The sequence below is a fragment of the Gallinula chloropus genome (assembly GCF_964237585.1).
Source record: "Gallinula chloropus genome assembly, chromosome: 14".
In the NCBI taxonomy this organism is placed as follows: Eukaryota; Metazoa; Chordata; class Aves; order Gruiformes; family Rallidae; genus Gallinula; species Gallinula chloropus.
The window spans coordinates 12,790,734-12,805,614 of record NC_140099.1 but is presented as its reverse complement, the minus strand read 5'-3'; positions in this window follow the sequence as shown (position 1 = coordinate 12,805,614).

Genomic DNA, 14,881 nt, shown 5'->3' with positions numbered 1-14,881 from the left:
ACAATTCTGGAACTGTGGTGTAGGTTCTTCAGTCACAGAACTACACCCAAGTTGAAGCAGTCTCTGGATGCACACAAAAATGTCAAGGTTTACTGCACTAAGGAATACAAGGCAAACCAAGTAGGGCACTCACCTGGAATAAGAAATCCTGGATCTAGTTCTGCTCCAAGGACTGTTTAAAACATTGATGGAATGACACTCTGAAGCAAACAGAAAAGAGACTAAAGCCCTGGTGACTTCAAGTTTTCACCCCTGTTTGCATGTGTAGTACGTATAGTCATAACAAGATACTGCAAAGCTAAACTATCTCCTACTAACAAAAACTTATTGCTGCTATATGCAATAAACTTCACCTGCTCTCTTCACTAATGTTGATTTGTAAATTGAGACACAACATGATCCTCATGATATAAAAATTACTTCTAATGCTGTAGGTTTTCATCTTTGTCCAGGAATATCTAATTTATTCTCTAAAAACACTGTCAGCATCAGCCAGAAAGTAAAAGTCTCAAGGGGTGGAAAAAAAAAAGTCACTTGCTCTAAAGTAAATAAACCACAGTCTATACAAAAAATATGAATAGAATCTGGCTGCTTGAAGATTTTCTTACATGAAACACCAAAGTGTCTGAATATAGCATTCTTTTTTATGCATAGTAAGTTTTATGTACAAATGTTACATGAATCATTAACTTACTAAAAGATCCAAAACAGAAAGTTCTTATTTGGAGGAACAAATAAAAAGCAAGCTGTAAAAATAACAAAAATATAAAACAGACCAGTAAATTAATATTTAGATTAATTTTCAAGATTTAGAATATTCACTGAGGCTGTTCCATATCAGGTACTGCAGAGGTCTGCAGCAAAGTGACTTCTACTTACACTATAAGCATTCATTAGCAAGAATGGGTTTTGTCCAAGAGATTAACATACAAGATTCTTAGATCACCTCTTTTCTAAACCTGTATTTAAAGGTATAAAATTTAAAGTATTTAACTCTTCCTGTGATTGTCAAAAAGCATTACAGAAGTGTATTTTGTGAGTATCATTCCTGTAACTTCAGTCCTCTTTGGGAACTTAAAGCCCAACATAAACATACCCGGTTTATATTTGGGAAAAAAACCCACCCTGAAACTCAAAGATATTAGAAAACAAGTGAAAAAGTTTCATTTTCATGGGAAAATAATTCTTTCCCCTTTATCTACCAGCCAGTATCTAGGATACTTTGAAAATTAGGTATTGAGATTTCTGCTCCCAACTCAAAATTCAAAGTTTCTGAACGACATCATTTGGCCCAGGTCTAAAGTAAGGCAATAGTGTCAAATAATATCATTCAATAATGAATCAGAAATCTCTTCTATATTATGCAATCTTTAACATAAAACACAGCTGCCTGAGACACCCCTTACCCATTATCCTTCAAAGACCTTCATACCACATGCATTGCCTAATGGCAGTTTTATATTTATTCTTACAATAGTCTTAAAGGAAAATAAGAAAGAAAATCATGTTTCAGATCTGTTCCCGTTCAAGAAGGGTGAACAGAATGCATGAATGTAAGGTACCTTCCTATAAGAAACAGCTTCTCTGGCTTTCCCAGTGCAATCATCCACATTCACTGGGAATTTTTTCTAGTTCTCTGATACTGAACAAATCTAACAGCACAAGCAAAATGCTGGTGTCTAACAGCACACCAAGCAGCAAAGGATTCTCTCTGGTGTTGAGAAATGTTTCATTAAAGATCTTTTTAAATGAAGATTACACTGCGCTCCACATTTGAATGAGCTGCTTCTGCAGGATTTCTACAAGCAACACATGTACAGTTAGCAGCCACAATTCCTGGCAGACTCCACCTAAACGTCTGTATATAGGAGAGAAATGGAGTACAACATGACACTCAGCAGACTCCAAAAAAACACACAATCCCTAAGTCCTTCACCTAGTGTTCTATCTCCAGTATGACCAAACCTGGATTTGAGGCAAAAGCCTAATAAACACTTTCTGTTGCAATTACTATAGCTCCATCAACAGAACCAGCAAGACTCAGCTCATGCCAACAAAATCATGCTGCTGACATTGCAACAGTCTCTAACACCCCTGAAGTCTCTAAAGATTATACCACTACGTATCAGCGTAACATACGTGGGCTGTAAGGCATTTACCAGTACAGAAATAAAACATGAAAACAATCACCAGTTTTCTGGCACATCTGTAGCAATAGCAGTACATGAGGAATTCAGAATATAAGCTCAGGAAGGGGATGTTTCCCTTGTCTGCATTTGCTAAACATTCTGGAACAAAACAGTTCATTATTTAAAACTACGTGTATAAGGCCCTGTGCTACAGCTCTAACTAGGCAGCTGCTTAATCAGTGGTGCAGAACTGGTACTATGCAGATGCCTCTTCTTTTGCCCCCTTAGCACAGAGGACAACGGCTAAAACACAAAGTGTATGGCACCTCAGACTCCAGGCAAGGCGAGGACCAGTGAAACCAGATGCATTTCTGTCTTCACTATGTTATCAAACTACACGTCATTTTTTCTATGTAGCTTCAACTGTATAGTGTCTTTTCCCGAACTGATAATTCAAAATGAAGCAGACTATTCAAACTAAGGCTGTAACAATGTCCCTGCCATTTACTTTTCTCACCATTCACTTTGAACCTTCTATCTGGACCAAGACACAAATTCAGTTCTTTAATTCCAACCCTCCGTATGTCCCTTCTTCATGCTTTTTTTTTTTCTTAGACCTGATTGTATTTCACCAACACAACATCTGAATATAAAATTCCCAAGAAATATTTACACCTGCACTCTGTTAAAAGAATATATAATACTCATACCCAACTTAAGATATAACAAAGCACATGTTCCATGCCATTGCTGCATTTAACCACAAACAGATAAATAACGAATCTTTCATTATTCTTTCCAAAGAAATTCACAGAAATTCACACGCGGAAGTTGCTTTACTTTGTGGTTATGAAGAAGCTTTAAATACAAAAGCAGGAGAATACAGCAAAGTGATACATAAAATCCTGCTTCTCCCATACTACAAAGCATAGTCTTACCGTTTCAATTTCCGCAGTCTCTGTGTTTATGCTTCCCAAACTGCATTTTGACATCATGATATCAGCTTGTAGATTAATCACATAATTTGCAAGCTTCGGTTCTTAAAACAACAACAACAATAAAACCTATTAACTATAAAAATGGTTTGGAAAATGGAACTACAATGGCAGAGTTAACTAGCAATTCTATTGCTTATAAAAGCTTAAACTTGTCAACCCTACGCTATAATCTGCTGATAGAAAATGAACTATTTAAGTCCATCCTGAACATGAATTAGATTAGTATTGGAAACAATAATTAGATGAGTGATTTAAAAGCTAATTTTTGGTAGTTTGATTGTGCAAGTAAAGTGTACTTCCCTAATCCTACTTAACAGGTTACTATAATGTTACTAACTGGTTCATCTGAGAAATGTAGTAGCAGTACTTAAGTTTTACATAATTTTACTCAGTTCTGTATAATTGTACTGCTTTTCCCATGCACACGTGTTTTCATTTCACTTGAGTTAAATGTTAAAATAAATCAGAATTCAAACTTCAAGGTATTTAATCTTAAGCCACAAACAATAACTCATGAAAAAGCAACAACCATTTCTTCCTAAGGACATTAACACATTTTTTCATAGAAGTAAAATACTGTGCAACAAAGATGGTGATGCATAAAAACACATTTAACTACACAAACAAAATTAGGAGAGGTAGTAATCCACGAGAAAGAATTTCCTAGAAATACTTGTTATGGTTTTGTAGAATGGCTAAAATATCCTATCTAAGCACATCCACATTGTTCTCAAAGATATAAAATAAAAAATTAACACTAATGCATGAGTTTTCCCAGACCTAATAAAAAGATTCTGAAGTAATTTTTTAAAAAATCAATACTGAAAAGTTAAATGCAAATTGATGAAAATTCTACTCCAATCAGTTCCATAAAGTTAACAAGGACACTCCCCAAGATTACTTCAGTATGTTCATTTTTACCTCAAATGCTGATTCTGAGCTTTTCCAGAGTCTCCAAGCCTGTAATTTTGTTTCACCCTAGGTAACCTAAAAGGCAATATAAAAAGAGAGCATTTTAACATGAATTGCCATAAAAATCAATTGTGCCATGTGGTAGTCTGCTTTCTTGCATTTTAATATTTAGCTCTGTAGCAACAGCACATGGTCCTTCAAAATCTAATTATCATATGGCCTTTTTTGGCTAGGGATACAGACAGTCAGTGTCTGAAAGATCAGCTTTAAAGTGCTCCAGAGATATTTGCATATTTTGTTTTATCTGCTAAAGTAATTGCTAACCGAGTCCAGCTAGATTTATAGCTTTCCTCCCCAGTGCTCCCTCCGTGCATGTTTCACCTAGTACAGCAATAAAATCTTGAAGTAACTTATCATTCAATACATTTGGAAAAAAAATACGGTAAAGAATGTATGTTTTTCAAAAGAAATCAAATAAACAAACTTGGTTTATTTTACAAGAATACAAAGAGTACGTAGGGAGTGCAGCACAACATCTGATGAGTACTGTGTTCATGTACAAAATAGGCCTACAAAAATTTACTCCCAGGGCTACTTTTTAAATTCATATTTGTACCATACATTATATTTGTATTTGTACCATACACATCTTTTTTTTTCTGCACAAAATACAACAAATTGCTGCTAAGATGCAGCAACTAGAACCTAAATTTATTACAGTATGTCCCTGTTACACCCAGGTAATTCATTTATTCACCGCCTCTAAAACACAAACCAGAATATGTATTCCATTGAACCAGAAAATAACAAGACAACAGAACACTGTCACACCTCCAACTGCAGAAATACACTCCACTTTACATCTGCAAGAAAAGCAGAAAGGAGCAATATAGCATTTAGGTACCCCACCACGTAACAAACACCAAAAAAAGCCCAACGCTGTCAGTAATGCTAATGCCATCTATGGCTTCACATAGCAAATTTACTTTAGTCTCTAATCGCAGATGACAAACAAAAGCCATACTGATCGGCAAGTAAGATGTGGGAGAACCAAAAAGAGTTTATAGCTCTCCACCAACCTCAACAATTTCCTTTGGCACATCAAAGCCACAAACCAGAAGACCACAACTTTAATCGACAGGCAGACAGGAATTACAGTAGGCCCTTTTAATGCCCAAGCCAATATAAAACCAGACAGGCCACATTCCTGAGATGCAGTCAAGTTCTAGTACAAAACAGCCAGCCTATATCACATCTAAATGGTGTTGGTGCAGCTGCTTAGACCAAACCCTGTAGTGGTAGGTGGCAGCCGGGTCAAGGGCTCCTTCCCTTCTCTTGGGCCAAGGATGCTGGGCAGCTGCTGGGGTGTAACATAACCACCCCACAGCGTTTGACTACTGGAGCACTGCTGTCCCATCTGACAAGATGGGGGTTTTTTCTTAATGTGGCAAAACAAAATTGAAGTCATATATCTCATTTTACTCCACAGTCACTTGTGATAAGAAAGTGAAAGCGACAAAATGGGAAAATTAACAGTGTTGCTTCTGTCGAACACTAATACCACTGTGGTATTTTTAAAGCTCTCTATTAAGAGCTCAATATTCACATATTTTATCTAAAAGGTAGAAGGTAAGAGTTCCAAGATAACTAACCATCTGTAGCGTCTAACTAGACACATCACACACACTCAAAGAATAAAGCTACAACAGGGAAAAAAGTGAGTTCCTATAAAGATATCAAGAGAAGCATCCAAGAAGCGACACACCAGTCACTTCTGCGGATCTCCAGCGCTCTAGCCATCTGCAAGTGACCACTAGTTACTTCTCAGGCAAGATCTTCAAGTCTCTCAGCTATCTGCTACTTAAACGTTTGCTAATATAAAAATCGAGATCCAGAACATCTCAACAGGTTTTATTTCCTGGTTTTGTAATTCAGTATTTTAAAATAAATATGTTAATGTGTTACTTAATTCTTGCTATTAAAAAAAAGACTGTCAAAATAATGAGAACTGAGATGTAAGTAAAAGACCGACCGACACACTACAGGCAATGTGATGAATCTGAAACACAGGAAACTATAAATGCTCTTGTTCTACGGTTTGAAATTAAATTATTCCCTCCATCCCAATAATGATGTTAGTATTTAATTAAACCATTATTCAAACTGTTAACAACTTGAAAATTAAGTTCTTATCTTGCAAAATGATCTATGCAATTGGACTCTTAGCTCACAATGGAGCTACGAAGAAGTGAATTATCTTCATGTAAATAGAAATTAATTCCATCTTGATTCAGAGTCCAGCAGCATGAGAGGGGGGTAAGGTAAAAACTACCATAATGACTGGAAGGAAAAGGTCCATCTGGGCTGGCATCCTCCCTCTCCATAATCACAGCTGGTCGCAGATGCTAGGGGGGTAGGGGGAAGGGATGACTGTGAAACAGGACTCATCCTTTTCTTCTACATGTTATCCGAACAACCTTATATTTCAAGTATTTTTCTTTGGTTGGTTATGGAACAAATGAAAACGTTAGTCAGAAAACAAAATATAAACTCCCTACCGCCTCAGATTTAACTCTGAAACAAAGACTCAGCATCCACAGCTTTCTGCGTGGAAGTCAGAAAAAACCTGCAATCAGGATACATCTAAGCCAAAAAATATCTGAGTAATATGAACACTGAAATATATTAATAGATTTACCAGCAATTCGAATTGAATTATTCATGTAATATTTTATTCTATTATTTCTCAAGCTGCTGCTTGAAAACCTACATAAAAATCACAGGTTTATAGATTCTAATTTATGTAGGTAACTGTATTGTTATAACAGTATCAAAGGAAGGCTTAACTGAGCATATACATAAATTTATTTATCATTTAGTCCTCTACTTGGTTACCGAAGTAGTTACTTGTGATTATTTAGGTAATTTAAAGGTTACCTTCAAGCCTTTCAGGCACCTATGTCTTTCGATAGGAAGGCAATTAAGCAGACATTAGGGCAGGCATTTCTCTCTTCCCCAATCTAGGGGGCAAGCTGTGAGGCAAGTACAGTTCCAAAGCACCAATTATTCTTGCTTGTGATAAGTAAAAGCAGCAGCTGCCCCCTGAATATAACCCCATGTGGGGATTTCAATCCCATTATCTGCATAAACATAAATCCTTTCTCTCCATGTGGCAAAAAGTCAAGCTCCCCAAAACATGAGTGTTAGACTGTTTTCTGTTATCTCTGTGCCAGATCACCCCAAATTACTAAATCTTACATTACAAAAGGCTTTCTCTGAAGTCATTAATTGTATGATGCAAGACCTGCAGATATTTGGGTTTTAAGTCACCCTCTAGAATTTCCACTAAGTCTAAAGTGGGAGTTCAAATCTCCTGTAGTTGGTTATGAGATCAATTTATGTATCAACCAAGATTCAATGCACAAACAATAGGCCTATTTGCAAAAAGAATGTGTGTACTATTAACATTGCTTCAACTAACTCACCCTAATGCAACCTTAATACACTGAAGTATTATGTTAGCCCATTATTTACTCCAGTTAAGTTTTGGTCTTTGTAGTTTTCAATCTGTCATCCTAAAAAATGGTTTCTCCCCAGTTACACTCTTATGTCTGCCATGTTCTTTGCCTTCAGAGAACTTGCAGACTGGAAACTGTTTTTATGTGAAGCTGGGATGAAGTCAACATAAGGTTCATAAAAATATGCAATATAAGGAGACTATTTTTTCTCCCAAATTCACAAGACATTCAAAGCTGCTCAGATGCCAGAGAATCCAATTTCCAGAGAGATAACATGGGGGGGTTGGGGAAACAAAAAAATACTCTTCACTGATTCTCTCATTTTACTGAAGAAAAAAGAATTATTGGCAAGACATTTCCACAGGCCCACCAATTTTTTCTTGGAATATGTAAGAACATCTGAAGTTTCAGATGAAAATATTCTGTGGAATACAGGGCTGCAAGACGTGAACAACAGAATCTCTCACATTATGGTTCCAAGAAAAGAATACACGTTTGATGTTAGAACTATCTAAATTAACTTCAGAATGGAAATGGTCATTAGAAAAGGCAGTTCTTAGTAACACAGCCTATATACCTGGCTAACCAACTTACTGAGCAAAGCAGCCAGAAAAGGATTTTATGTTATTTCTTGGTTTAAGCGCTGAGAATAAACCAGACAAGCACTAATTACCCATATGATGATCTCAAAACAAGCACAGTGCGTTCTGCAGCACTAATGGAGCAATGCTAAAACTTTTGTGCACCTTGAATCACTTCACACAGATTCCAAGTATTCTGAATTTTCTATTTCTGAAATTTAATTTTTAACTTAACAGTAGCAATTAACACCATGTTAAAAAGCTAGAGCATTTTATAGATACTCCTACCTCCCTCCATGTTAATATATGCATTTAGAATAGAACATAACTCCTTTATCTTCTTCACAGTCAAACTAATATAAGACTATAGCAGGTCATATCAATTGACAATTTTTATTTTAATACATCAATCTTCACTTTTCACTATTGTCCAATAAAGCACAGATTAGCATACTGACTGAATTTTGAAACTGATGAGAAGCCATAAGTATTACATTGTAACAGCATAAAGCTAGAAACTTCACGTGGTATTTTCATATCTCGAATTTTTTGTACTGTTGACCTTCAAGAACTGAGGTGATAGTGAAAATGGTTCAGACATAGTCAAGAATTTACTTGGGGAGAAGGCAGCGATGGGAGAGCTTAAGTTCTTATCTGAGGTAAAGTGCCAAAAAATAACAGCATGTGATGAGACATGCTTGCTTTGTGTATTCTCAGTCCTGAACTGTGAGTAAGAAAAAAACGGAACTGTTTGCAAACAAACTTCACCTTGTGCTACTTGACTTAAAAATAGAGGGTTTTTTCAATGAAAACTTTAACAGGTGCCTTGCATGGAAGTCTCGAGTAAATACTGAATCATAACTGGTTTTGAAAAATAAAAATATTCAAGATGTACAAAATACCTCTGGAACAGATTCCTCTTCAAAAGTGCAAGACCATACGTAATTAAACACTGACTGAGAAGCTTTAAATTTAAAAGCTGCTTTTTTTCTCCTTTGACAGTCTTCTGCATTCTGATCAACTATGAAAGACAGCACACAGTCAAACAGGTAACTCTAAGATGGGATGCTGTTTATGAAGTAACCCGACCGTAAGGCTCTCTTGCTTCCAATACTGATGCAACTAAGCACCAGCAATGCTCCCCGTGTACAGACATGAACTGGAAAACAGACACTCCCAACTCAACCATCTGTCAATCTCCCACAGCAGCAGAATGAGTACAAGATGAAAGAATAACTGGATATAAAACAGGTATGTTGTTAAGTATCTCTGCCTAATGCCAAATCTACACTACAGTTGAGACTGTCCAATGCAGCATTAGTCCATTTTTTTTACATTAACTCTGCACAAGACATATAAATAGATACTTAGACCATGTGGTTAAAAACACAGTATCAACCTTTCCCTCTCCTGTTGAACCACAAAGCTTCAAAAACCGTAGCAAAACTGTAGCAAAACAACTTAACAAAATGGGGGGAAGGGGAAGAGAAGGTAATTTTTTACCCTTCCTTTCTCAGAATAGAGTGAAAGCTATTTCTGCATACAAGTGAAAGCACTCCCAGCTATGCAAATGAAAGGATGGCTCTAGAGATCAAAGCAGTTGTGGTTTACTGGAGACTGCATCACACAATTATTGAGACAGCTGATAAGTTGGGTAGAGCAAAATCTACAGTGGTATTTTTAGAGATCAGGATACGTATGTGTTAAAGATGCTTGTTGAAATTGCAGTGTTTAAGGGAACTTTTACATCTGAGCATAATGTAAATAGTATAGAATAAGGGTTGGATAATGTCCTGGGTTCGGCTAGAATAGTTATTTTCTTTCTAGCAGCTGGTACAGTGCTGTGTGTGGGATTTAAGGTAAGAGCAGTGCTGGTAACACACGTTTTAGTTGTTGCCAAGCAGTCAAGGACTTCTCAGCTTCTCATGCTGCCCTGAGAGCACACAGCCGGGACAGGTAACCCTAACTGACCAAAGGGGGTATTCCATGCCATGACATCATGCTCAGCATAAACGGGGGCTGGTGGGGGACAGAGCACATGGCTCCAGAATGCACAGCTTGGGATGGTGCAGCTTCAGGACACCTCTGAACTGCACAGTTGCAGTGAGAAACTGCACTGTGGCTATGAAGTCCTGTAATTATTACTTCTCCCTTCCTTTGCTGTTGCAGTAAACTGTCGTTATCCCAACCCATGAGGTCTGCCTTTGTCTTTCTATTTATTTTCCTTCCCCTCCATCATTCCCTCTGTGGGGGGAGCAAGTGAGTGACTATGTGGTACTCAGCTGCTGGCTGGGGCTAAACCAGGACAACTTATTATCAAGTAACAGTAGTATCAAACAATACAAAATAAGAAGCAAAAGAAAGAATTCCCTCCTGATCTTACCACACCAGTTGTAGTATGCACAGAAGTTGTCAAACCACCTATCACTATCCCTAGTACCATCTAATTACCAGAAGTATAGCATCACACATTTTATAGATTGCTTGATTGCAACATTACGCAGCCAATTTCAAGCAACTATCAGCAAAAAAGTGTGAGGTGTTATTATTTCAACAGTTCTGAGTTTTCAGGGAAAAAAAACCACAGGTCTACCCAACAGGACTATCTGCAGAGCCTGGCCTGTCCTCTCTTTCTGCTTGTGTCTTAAGCTCCTACTCCAGATACATCAGGGCCTACAAAAGAAAAGTGACAGCCTGGTGGGCACATTCAATGCAGAAATCCTAGTGATTGACAAGAAAACACTGGGAGATGACAGGAGAATCAGATAAGCAGTAAAACACATCCCCACCATTTTGAGTTCAGGAAAAGAAAACACATTCACACATGATCTTTTGCAGTTATCACCACATCATTCCTCAGATCTTGGTTATCTTGAAAAAACCCAGTCTTTGACATCTTATGACTCTTTCTAGGGCAGGCACATTGTGGAAACACCAATTAAGAAGATTTTCTTGGGCAACTCTTCAAATATTTCACTACTCAGCAACGAGTATTGGATTAGGACTACTTTTTTGTACTCCTTTATCCTCACAGTACCCTGCAGATCACCAATTCCAGCAGGTCAGACTGACTGACTTATGTAGTTCACCAGAGGTCAATCAAATCCAGACTCTTTGATGACATCCACAGAGTAGAACTGAAGGAGAACAGAGCAGCTGTAACAAATATGTAATCTTTCAGGTAGGATCGGAAGAAACACTGCCAGCATTTGAATAAACTCCATTTAATTATGAGGGAATAAAACAAACAGCAGGTTTCTAGAAGCAAACAGAAAACCATGAATGCAGTATCTTGGAAAAGTGGATATACTTCTTAAGAAAAAAAACACAAATAACAAAACCTTATCAAAAGTCTTAACATGCCAAATAATTTGGTATAAAAACAGGGGAACAGTGAAGCATTTTAAGGTAAAGTACCCTATAATATTCAAATACACCAAGCCTGATTAAGTCGAATGCATTAACACCCCTTAATTTAATCTTGATTTATATTGGGAAACTTTAGAAAGGTTAGTTATCTAAGAAGCCTTATAAGTACAAGTTAGAAACTTATTTTGATTTTTGTAGTTTTCTTTAGAAACAAGCACTTCTACACTGCTATTATTTACCTTGATTTGCAACTATCAAAGGAGATATCTGCTTAATTAGCAGGGTAGTGTCAGCCATTATTAACATTAAATTTCACCATTTAGCTTATAACTGGTATATTCCATTCTTTAGGGAATTTTTCCCTTTCCCATTATGCATATTATGGTGTATTTGGAAAGAATTCGCGACTCAAAGGAAAATATCTTAAAGTTATAATAAATAAACTTTTTATTATGCAAAATAAACATTTAAATACAAATGGCTTTCAATTTCATTGAGTAATCATTTGCTTTTATCAGCTATACTTAATGATCTGATTTAGGCATAAACAGATGTATTAAGATGCCTAAAGAGGCAGATAATTGATCGCTATGACTTTCAGAATGATTTAAACAGATTATATCCCCAACTTTCAATGAGGATTTGAAAGATTTCCCACTTCTTCCTCAGTATTGCTTTCTCAACCCTGACCAAGAGAAAATCTCTAACTTCTCTTAACAGATTAATTACAACACATTTCTTGCACAACAAAAATCAAAAGCAGTATTGTTTGGGGAAAAAAAGGTCATATTTCAGCATTTTAAACACTGAACAGATATTTGTAGAATACAATTGTAGAATACAATTCCAAAGCTCAAAAATTTCCTGTTTTGCCATAACTACATAAAACTCATTTAAAAGTGATTTGCAATAATGATTCACAACTCAAGCTAGTTCAGCAACTTCCAAACGCATTGTAAAACAAACTGGAAAAAACCCCCAAAGAGTCCAAACCAAACAAAACCCCAATCTCTCGGGCTGTAGTGCCCAGGTCTTTAAGACTTGCAATATCAAAGTAGTTTTAAAATTAAATTTTAAAGGTATATTGCTTTTAAAATATTAACTTTGCTGCACAGACAAGAGCTTAGAGAAACTCAGACTAATAAACTAAGGCAAAGAAGTTCATTCAAAAGTAAAAGCGTGCTAAGCCCATATGGGCAAGCTGTCACTGAGAAGAGTGACCTTATTACTCCTCTTCCAGTAGGATTAAACACAGAGCATACGCAGAGATTTAACATACCATAATTTCACTGGATTGGTATTTCATTTTAGCTCTCAAATATGCTCATAAAAATCTATGTCTGGTTGTACAGTCAAGGTTTTCTAAAATAATCACAGAAGACAAAATACAGGAAAATCATTTTGTATTTTATCACTTTTCTTTCATTTTCACTCAGCAACGGGGCAAAATGCTGTATGACAGAGACTGACAGATCGTATCTTAACATGCTTCTAATATGGATATAAGAGCATCACTCTTACTGACTGTTCAACCTACATGCTCTCTCAGGCTGCAAAACTGTAGCCAGGTAACTTGTGACCACATCTAGAGACAGACCATAACAGAATAAAGAAATCACTTTGAGTAAAATTGTCTCCTACATGAATTAGCCTCCTTAATCCACTTTACCATGCATCTTCAAAAGTGCTTGCACCAGTAAATCTTCAGGACAGAGATCATGAGCTACGGACTCAGAGGTATTTTCTTTCCAGGCAGATGTGCCATTTAAAATGTGTGTGTTTGTGTGTGTGTGTGTGTGTGTGTGTGTGAAACTCCAGCCCAAGATACAACCTACACACCTCAGGTGCCTAAAAAGACAAAGGGCTTACTGCTTTGAGTAGTACCCATGATCATGTATCCCTAATTAGAATGCAATCTTTTAAAGAATATATGCACTCAACTAATATTCTTAGAAGTATGTCTGTAAATGTAAACTTCTAAATATTGTTTATCAAATAAATCCTGGGGAGAATACAAATGGTTAGTCCTCAATTCCCGACATTTAAAGGCACACTGTTTAAGTTTTGTATAGCCTTGCTCAAAGATTTAATGTACCTTAACTGTACTATCACCATTCCATTCCATAATTTAACAAAAACAGCAGTGAATTTTCTCCATAAACCCAATGTCAGCCTATTGGGGAAAATAAAAAAAAAAAGTCTAAAAAAATTTGTATGGTCTAAACCCACTCCTAGCTCCATTCTGAAAGGGAATTTATGGGGTGGGGAAAAGCATAACTGTACCCAAATTGGGCAAAGTACACAAATCAAAGTTTTCCTCACTTAAAAAGGTGAATTTTGTCTTTCAACTAGCTGTTTTTACTTTTAAACTTCCCACATAGTAATTTAAAGATTTCTGTTGTGGATAATGTGAGGTCCTAAGGCTTTGATTTCATATTAAGGATTACAATTCTCTACCATGTTGGTAGTTAAAGTGGGGTGTTGTTTGGTTTTATTTTGGGTTTTGTTGAGGGGGTGGGTAAATGTGGGTATTTGTCTTAAAGATAGTATAATTTCCCAAGCTAATTGCTAGAGCCTAAGCGTTCCACCTGGATTACTGCATGCTGTGATGGTTGTTACCTATGCTTAAGAGCTGTTAAAACCTCACAAAATTACTCAATAAAGAAATGTAATTAAATCTAATGGAATTTTTATTCCATTTTCATAACACACCATAAGATTTCTCACACACACATTTTGGTTCATATCCTGGATTTACCAGAGATTATTTTCATGTAAAAATCCACAAAATTACTGTAATAATACACCTGTTTATAACACCAGCTATTAACAATAAATGAGAAAGTGGAACATGGAGCAAAATATGTAACAACTATTGTAGTTAATAGGTGAAAAATCAATATTCATACAATGAAATGGAAAGTAGTATTTTGGAATTAGAATTCACAAGAGTATAGATCCAACTGCATGGCAACCTAGTTGGAGATGAAGTGACCCCACTCTCATTGCTCCTTCCCTTCTCTACACAGATTTGTTTTTTTTTTTTTTGGACTTAGGAGGCTTTCTGCTGGTTCAGCAAACTGAATTGAGCAGTTGATGGTAGTCAGATGAGTATCAGAACTAGCATGAAGACACAGTTGTCACCCATTTTGACAGCCACTCAACTGCCTACATTACACAAACAAGCAAGTTGGATTCAACAGGTTTTTGACTGTCACTCAAAGCCAGGCACCAGTTTCTCTTCTCTACCGCCAACTGTTGCTGAAAAGTCTTACACTAGCGAAAATAAACCCAAAAATTCCAGGAACAAAACTTCTTCGTGTCTAGTCCAAAACTAACTGAATGCAGGAAAAGGAAACAGTGAGTGGCAGCAG